This window comes from Chrysochloris asiatica, unplaced genomic scaffold (genome assembly GCF_000296735.1).
Source record: "Chrysochloris asiatica unplaced genomic scaffold, ChrAsi1.0 scaffold00015, whole genome shotgun sequence".
NCBI classification, from domain to species: domain Eukaryota; kingdom Metazoa; phylum Chordata; class Mammalia; order Afrosoricida; family Chrysochloridae; genus Chrysochloris; species Chrysochloris asiatica.
Window position 1 is genome coordinate 8,377,843 of NW_006408533.1, and position 9,648 is coordinate 8,387,490.

The 9,648-nt window shown below is 38.5% G+C and overlaps 1 pseudogene; it reads left to right on the plus strand.

Annotated features, from left to right (window-relative positions):
- Positions 1-8,715: 8,715 nt before the first annotated feature.
- LOC102832690 lies at positions 8,716-9,122 on the plus strand (annotated as a pseudogene).
- The last annotated feature ends 526 nt before the right edge of the window (positions 9,123-9,648 follow it).

A 9,648-nucleotide genomic window follows, 5' to 3' on the forward strand; every position in this document is an offset into this window, starting at 1 on the left:
AAAAAAAAAAAAAGATATCAGTTTGAGGACTAAGGTGCACCTGACCAAGTCATGGTATTGTCAATAACCTCATATGCATGTGAATATTGGAAGGAAGATCATAGAAGAACTGATGTTTTGAAGTTACTGTATTGGTGAAGAATATTAAAAGCACTGGGTCTGCCAAAAGAACAAACAAATCTGTGTTGGAAGAAGTACAGCCAGAATGCTCCTAGAAACCAGAATTGGTAACACTTTGTCTCTCATACTTTGGGCATAGTATTAGAAGGAACTAGTCTCTGGAGAAGGACATAATGCTTAATAAATTGTAGAGTAAGTTAAATAGGGGAAGACTCTTAATGAGATGGATTGGCACAGTGGCATCAGCAATTGGTTCAAGCATAACAATGATTGTGAGTGTGGCACAGCACCGAGCAGTGTTTTGTTCTGTTGTGCACAGAGCTGCTATGAGTAGGAACCAACTCAATGGCATCTAATAACAACAATGTAAGATAATGTATTTTTAACATATAACTCTCGCTTTCTAGAGGAAATGCATAGGCAAAGTCTACATAGCTACTTAAATAACTGGTTTTTACATTTAGTACATTAAAAGTAACAATCAAACTAGTGATTTTTTGCATTTCCATCACCATTGCCCATGTTCAAAACATTATGCCGACCACTTTAAGATACCCTTTGTGCTGTTGGTGTTCAATCCTAAGTTCTACAGCAAACTTTATTTCTTCTCCTTCTTTCATAGCCTCTTCAGATAACTTTATGTAACCCTTAAAAAATATGTCAAAATGGAAGGACTAAAGTGTAAATGTGCAGTGTTTCTTAGATGACTCATCTTGTACAGCTAATGAAGAGTCTTTGCTGCACAGAACGGACAAATTTTAAACCAGTCACTGAGAAGTAGAGAAATACTATTCTGAAAATTGTTTAAAAAGATAGTCTGTGATGGGTGGTTGATAAGAGCAGGTTGACTATTTTTATAAATACAAGCTATTTTCAAACCTTGGTTAAAAGTTTCTGTAACTCTTTTTGAAGAATTACAAAATGAAATGTTCTTCAATTTTGTGAAACAATCTAGAGCAATTAAATCAACAGAACACAATTATTGGTTGTATTAGTTAAAAATCTAGCAAATGTAAACAGCAACCAAGACCACTGCATCCTGATAAAGTAAAGTGCATCAAAATAGTTTATGTGAGGAAATATAAAATGTGTATCTGGGAGTTCATTTTTATACTCATATTTATACTCTCATATTTATACTCAAAGAAATGAAATATAAACACAGGGCACAAAATGACACAGTAACTATAAGAGTTTGTCTTTTTTATCACTCCAAACTCCCTACATGTTTGTTGTTGTTGTTGTTAGTTGCCATCGAGTCGGTACCAACTCATAGTGACACTATGCACAGCAGAACAAACCATTGCCCGGTCCTGGGCCAACCTCACAATTGTTGCTGCCCTTGAGCCCATTGATGTTGCCACTTTGTCAATCCATCTTGCTGGGGGTCTTCCTCTTTTTCTCTGACCCTCCACCCTACCAAACATGATATCCTTCTCCAGCAACTGGCCCTGCTGACAACATGTTGGAAGTATGAGAGACGAAGTTTGGCCATCCTGGCCTTTAAGGAGCACTCTAGTTGCACTTCTGCCACCACAATAAATCTGCTTGTTCTTCTGGCAGTCCACGGTACTTTCAGTATTCTCCTCCAACACCACAACTCAAAAGCATCAATTCTTCTAGGGTCTTCCTTATTGACCAGCTTACTTCCTTTACTAGGTTCACTTCAGGTGACATAATTGATAAAAAGAAGTACTATTAATACAACTATCCAAACACACTTTTAAATCTCAAGTTAGAATGTAGTTTTAAATTCAGACCTCATCCAAAAAATGCTCTAAGTATGTGACATGGGATAAACACAGTCATAATCCATAAACATATTATACAACCATGACATACTGTCATATTTGTGCCAATTCCAAATAAAAGTGACCCAATGGAACCTGAAAATCATTGAACAGTATCATTAATATCACATGCAAGTAAAATTTTGGTGAAGATAATTCAAAGACAGTTTGAATAATACATTGACAGAGAGGTGTCATAAATTCAAGCAGTTTTCAGAATAGGACATAGAACTAGGGATAACATTGCTGATGTCAGTAATGCTATCTGTAGGTCAATGTCCTATTCTGAAAACTGCAGAAAATACTAGAAGTATGTTTACTTGTATCATATTGGCTGTGCATAGACATTCAATAGTGTGACTCATAACAAACAATGGATGACATTCCAGAACTGTGCTCATGAGGATCCTTTACAAAGACTAAGAGGCAATGATTCATACAGAACAAGGTCATACTGAATGGTTTAATATCAGGAATAGTGTATACCAAGGTTTGTATCCTTTCATCATACTTGTTCAATCTGTATGTTATGCAAATAATCTAAAAAGAACTAGAGTATATGTAAAAGAATGTCACATTAGGATTGGAAGAAGACTCATTAACAATCTGAGATATGCAAATGACACAACCATGCTAACCATGCTTGCTGGAAGGAACCTTGAAATTTACAGATGAATATCAAAGACCTTCAGTGTGGATTGCACCTCAATATGAAGAATATAAAAATCCTCACAACTCCACCAACAGCATCATGATAAAGGGAGAAAAAATTCAAGTTGTCAAAGACTTCATTTTGCTTGAATCCACAATCGACACTCATGGAAACAGAAGTCAAGAAATCAGGGGACATACTGAATTCAGCAACTCTGCTACAAAATACCTCTTTAAAGTAGTCAAGAGAAAAGATATCAGTTTGAGGACTAAAGTGCAAATGCCTCAAGTCAAGGTATTTTCTATGGCCTCATATGCATATGAAATTTAGACAATGAATAAGGAAGACCATAGAAGAATCAATACATTTTAATTATGGTGTTTTTGAAAAATATTGGAAGTACCATGGATGGCCAGAAGAACATACAAATTTTTCTCAGATGAAGGATAGCCAGAATACTCCTTAGAAATGAAGATGGTGAGACTTTGCCTCTTGTTCTTTTGACATGTTGTCAGGAAGAACCATTTCCAAGAGAAGGATATCATGCAAGAAAAAGTGGAGTTTCAACAAAAAAGAGCAAAACACCCAAAGCAATGGATTGGCACAGTGACAGCAACAATGGACTCCAACATAATATTAGTGAGGGTGGCACAAGGTTAGGCAGTGGTTCCTTCTGTTGTTCAAAAAAAGCAACAAAATATGCTTATGTGTGTTTAAATGATGACAAAAATAAGTGTATGTTTTGCATCAATAATTTAATATTTTAAGGAATTTACAATTTAGAACAATTTTAGAAATTTACTGGACACCTGCAAACAAATCAATTTAATTCTGGCAGTACTTCAACTACTTTTAAGGACTTTTTCTAACCATTATACTCTCTAGTTTCTAAATACAAAATTCTTATTTATACTCAAAAGGTAAAAATGTACAATGTTACAGATAAACTTTGACATTTCAGAAAGTTAATAGCTTTGGACAAAAGGTCTTCAGTAGCTTCACGGATCTTTAAAGTGTGTTAGCTTCATGTAGATATTGAATACTGATGATATCTTATCAGAAATAAGTAACTGGTTAGTTTTCTGAACATTAACTGCTTAAAATGATTCTGCTTCACATAGAAAAGGGACAAGATCAGCTTCTAGACACATCTCTGCAAACTTCAAAATTGTCCTTTGTTTTTCAATCAGCTTGTGAAGTTATATTTTAATCAATTGCATCAAACATCTTTGAAGTAACTTTTATTGGGCTTACAGAAATAGACATTCTCTCATGTCATTGATAAGTTGCCAACTAAAGTCCTGGTGTGGCACTCTAGGGTAAGCACTGGATCGCTAACTGCAAGGTTGGCAGTTAAGCTCACCAGCTACACTTCAGAAACCTTCTATAGGGTTGCTGTGAGTTGGAACCTACTCAATGGCACTTATCAAAAACAACAAAGTCCAAAGAGCAAATGGAACAATGTAAAAAGAGTAAGCTAGAAGGAGCTCTGGTAGTGTAGTGATTACGAATCGGGCTGTGAACCACAAGGTCAGCAGTTCGAAACCACCAGCTGTTCCGCAGGAGAAAGATGAGGCTTTCTGCTCCCGTAAAGATTTACAGCCTCGGAAACCCTGTACAGGGTCGCTATGAATCTGAACCGATTCCACGGCACATAACAACAACAACAACAGTGTATGAAAACATTTCTATATTCTTGCAGCCATTTAAAATATTTAAGGTATTTTCTTTAGTAAAATAGTTCCATCATTTTAAGTTATCTTTATGAATAAAGAAAAGAAAACATTGTTGTTAGATTTTCTGTTTCAATTCCAGACCATAAGGCTTCATAATCAATATTAAGTGCACAAAGTTCAGTTCAGTACCCAGCTACTATAGGAATGAAGGCGCAGTCGTTGAGTATTAGAATTCTGGCCTTCTGGGTTAAAGTTCAATTCCTGACCAATGAATATCAAGCACAGTCGCCACCGAAGTGTCCATCAGTGGAAGCTTGACTGTTGCTATGATGTTGAACTGGTTTCATCAAAATTTCAAGATTAAGATAGACTAGGAAGCAAGAACTGGTGATCTCTTTTTAAAAAATCAGTCACTGATTGCCTTAAGGATTACAAATATTCCATCCCATTGTGCAGGGGTTGCTATCAGCCAGGGCCCACTCAAAGACAGCTAACATAGCAACAACAGCATAATGAAAGAGGACTGAGAGAAAGAGAAAGTGACTGACCTAACACAGTCATGGTGGAAGTAAAACTGTTTCATAGGATGTATGGCAGGCTTTTCATTTCACCACTTTCTAGAAAAATCTTAGGAGGACAACAGGGGAGTGAGCTCACATTACACTATTAACTTTTAAAGAAGCAGGCAGGAGTATTTCAATGATACGTCATTCATTCATTTACATATTCTTTCATGTATCAGACTGTATGCAAGTGATGGGGCAGAGAAAAGAATAAAACGCTGCTTCAGCCACAAAACCATTATTTAGTCATTTAAAACACAAATTATACTGATTTAAATGGACTATTGCAATTCAATATAATAATAAAAAGAAACAAAACAGTAATCTTTTTATCCTCTGCCACTTAACTTAAAACTGAAGTCTTTATGCTTCGTATAGAATCATTAAGCGAGTCACTATGTGATTATTGCTAAATATAATGTTAAAATACAGTACTAAAAACAAAACTAAAAAAACAAAACAAAACAAAAAAACCTAATGATAGAGATGTTATCTAATTTACCAAACTATTTGCCTTAATTATTTGCTATGCGGCAGTATTATTAACATTATGTTTTACGTAATAATCAAAACCCTTTTTTCAAAAAGTATGAAATATCCACAAGGTAAATAGTTTGATGTGCAATTTGATTGTCATAACTTGTAATGGTGATGTATTTAAGACAACATATAGTTAGAGTACTGATGTGACGCTGTGGGTTAATGCGCTACACTGCAAAGCCGTTTGAACTGCAAGGTTGGCAGTTCAAACTCACCAGCTGCTCCTGGGAAATCCATAGGGTCGCTATGGGTCGGAACTGACTCAACGGCATTTAACAACAACAACATAATCACTATGCAAAACAAGACTTTAGAATTAAGGATAGATACAAAAATGAACCAAATATAACCTTTTTCACCAATAATTTTACTTTAAATGAAATAGGTTTAAAACTTGAGTGACGAAGGGACTTCCAGTTTAGGTGACAGTAGCGAAAACCAGGTAGAGAAGTCTCCGTGGTAAAGGGACTGGGATCTAACGGAGGAAACACTCACAGAACAATTCTAGAGCTCCGGATAAACCACGAGATCCAGGGCATCAGTTTCCCCACACTTGAAAGTGAAAAACATCACGATATGAAGTAAAATACTGCCAGTTAGGAATCTGGAGATGGGACTCCCTCTGCGGCCACCCTGCCCTGGTGGCAGAGGTTAGAAGGCGGGGCTACAGCCAGCCGGGCTCAGAAAACCAGCGCTAAAAGCGGAGCACAGACATTTGCAAAAAGAGACCCCGGAGACTCTACACATTTCTCCTGCCTTTTCCTTGTCTCACCTTCTTTGCTCAGCCCTGATGCCATCAGGTGGGACAGTTTTCCCACTGTACAGAGAGAAAGAGCTTGGTGGCTACTTATGGCGTCAGCCACGGTGACACAGCCCTAAAATTTTCTCCTGCGCGACCCTTGGTGGCTGTGCACCATGGTTCCAACTCCAGGCAGCCCTGTGCAAGTTTTCTGAGGCTGTGGGTCTTTGCGGGAGCAGAGCACCTCACCTTTCTCCCGCGGTGTGGCTGGTGGTTTTGAGCTGCTGAACTTACGTCTTGCTTCCCCATTCATGGTCTCTGAGCTCCCTGATCTCCCTGCACAGGACCCTTATAAAGCAATCTGTAAAACCCCAACACAAAAGGACTCAACCATCTGGAGAAGAGCGTTGTGCACACGCAGATACCTAACTGACCTTCAGAGACAAAAATAGTGGACAATTTTTCTCCCATTAACTACTCAATATCTACCTGCGCACCTCTACTGTAGTGACTAGAGGAGGGGCCTGAGCGAGCGGACACCCTCACCCACTGCGGGAGGCTTCTTTCTACCTTGCACACAAACTGCCCGCGTAGATTGGGAAGGTCGACCACAGCTTCATTTCTGTTCCAAAGTGGTGCTTTTTGTCTCTGCGTTTACATTACTACTGCTTTTGGTCCTTTTGATCACACATCTTTCCTGGAGGTGGGAGCTTTTTCTCCCAATCGTGGCCATATAGCCAAGCTATAAGCATACCCCATAATATTCCACCACTGAGACAAGAGCCAACAACACCTGCTAAGCATTACATGCAAAAAGGAAAGTTTATCTCCTGATCATATTTACCAGGAGACACCCAGTAAGCTTAATAATAAACAACAAACACCCACAAAAGCTTAAAAAAAACAAACAAACAAGAAAAAAAACCCATAACTATTGGAAATGATGAACAAAAAACAACAAACGATATCAAAACGTCCAAAAACAGAAGAGAGTAGCTGAGACAAATGAACTGGACACAGACAAAGGCTTTCTAAAAGAGGAAGAGCAGGTTTTGGATATGCCTGAGTAAGAATTCAGAAGAATGATATGGAAACAAATTCAAATGTTCCAAAAAGGGGTGGAGAAAAACAAGAAAGAAGTCAGGAAAGTACTACAAGAGAAATCAAATAAGATTGATACAACATTGGAAACAATTCAAAACCTGCAAAAAGAGGTCCAGAGGATTAATAATAAGCTATCAGAAATGAATAATACACTGAAAGGTGAAAGGACCACGTTCATCACCAATAAGGGAAAGTGAGGGAAAATCAGCAATGAAGCTGTGAACTAAGCCCTACAATGTGCAATAGACTCCTGTGAACCCAGCTGGGGACCTGGTTGACCAGCAGTGTGGCTCAGCCCTGATGCCATCAGGTGGGACCCAGAGTCAGTGACATAGCCACAGAGGACTAGAGAAGAGAGTGAAGCATCCAGCTGATAAGAAGAAAGGGCATATGCATAAGTACACCCACACTTGCAGATAATACCCACTTGACCTGGCTTCAATGACTGGATGAACAGAGCTCAACTAGAAGAAGAAAGATGAGGGAAAAAAGAATTATCTGATACAATTTGATGAACTTTACCTACCCCTATGGAAGCAGTAGCTCAAAAAAGCGAACAAATCTTCACAGTGAGAATCATTCCCACCCCCTCCACAGACGGAGAGGACAGGGATTGGTAACTTGGACATTGGCTACCCAGAATGGGAGAGGGGGGCAACAGAGGCAAGAAGTGTCTGGTTTACAAGCTTTCAAGAGGGAACCTAGATCCAGAGGGCAGGGCGTGGAGCAAGGTAGAATCTCCACTGAGTAGTATCCAATCTGTCTAGGCTGGGCTGATGAAAAGAGATGCAGATAGGTCTCTTGTGATACAATAGTGAATAATTGTTATCAGGACTGACTGTAAGGGCTGGAAATGTAAAGGTAGATGTTTTGTGGCAAAGGGAGGGGAGTGATTAACTTTGCAGTCTAGGAGCAGAGCTCCCTGGGACCATCAAGGGAGAAGAGCAGAGAATGGGACCCTTCCCAGAGAAGCAGTGATGTCAGAGATGGAGGCAGAGACGATGACATGGAGAGATGGAGCTGCTGGGGACTTTGGACATGGAGAGGGAGAGGGGCTGTGTGCTGATGACTGGGGGGCGGGTTGCTTTGGTTGGTGGATGATGCATGGAGGGGATTGTAGCCATGGCAAGGAAACGACATATGATGGGATCAATGTGAAGCTAATATCCTCCCATATAAACTATCAAATAATTCACAATAAAGCATTAAAAAATAAAACTTCAGTGACAAATGAAGTTCCCTTTAAAAGTTGTATACTTTGTAAGTATTGAGCTCTACTCTTCCAGAGCAAAAGATAAAGAATAATACCAAGTGGAGAGGCAGAACTGAATCTTTTTTTTCAATTATATCATGTGATGGGTTCTGGATTTAATGGGGGCAAAAGTGTGGGAAAGTCCAAGGATCCGAACTGGCCAATTTTTTAATTTTGGCTCTCTATCTGCTCTTTGGCCAGCGGCTCTGTGGGGATATATTTCTTTCTTTTTCTTTTTTTTTTTTTCAACTCTGCAACAAGTCTCCTTTAACTGTTTCAATGAGAATGTCCTTGGCCCAGAGAATACTACTCACCTGGGTTTTCACATTACTCTTCTTGATCATGTTGGTGTTGAAACTGGATGAGAAGACACCTTGGAGCTGGTTCCTCATATTTATTCCAGTCTGGATATTTGAAACTATCCTTCTCGTCATACTGATTGTGAAAACAGCTGTGAAGTGTTAAGTCTGGCTTTGACCCTCGACATGGATCACACAATATTTAAAAAAGAAAAAAGCATGGTACCTCGTTGCAATGTTACTTAAATTAACCTCTGCCTAGAACTCTATGCTAAACTGGAACAGTTTACTACCACGCATCTGTCCTATGTCTTCATTCCTTTACGTGCCTTACTGGCTGGAGCTTTGACAGAACTTGGATATGAGGTCTTTTTTGTGAAAGACTGACTTCTAAATGCATCATCTTATTTTTTTTGCCGTTCAACAAGTTATCATTATAAAGTGTTTGGAATATTTACAAGTTTCAAGAATACCAGAGAACTGAGAAAAGATACCAAATGTAGTTTTGTACTGCTTCCATAAAATAGGTTTTGTGAATGAATCATGGACTTCTAATTAACCCAAAATTCAATATTTGACTTATTAATATCCTTGTCTGTATGTAAATACAGTTTGTTTTAGACCTCAAAAAAAAAAGAATAATGCCAAAGACTAAAAGAAGAAACTTGTTTACAACAAAAATACTCTGTATAAATAACCATCTCATCTACCCTGAGACTAGAACTGGTGATGTCCAGTTACTAGTATTGACCATTTAATCAAGGCCAAAATAGATGTGATTTTGTTGTTGTAAAGAGCCACCAAGTCAGTTACAACTCATAGTGACTCTGTACACAGTTTTCAAGGCCAACCTTTCAGTTTAAACTGACTTGTGCTCTATTGCTTATCCTACAATGTCATACAAAAGGCAGGA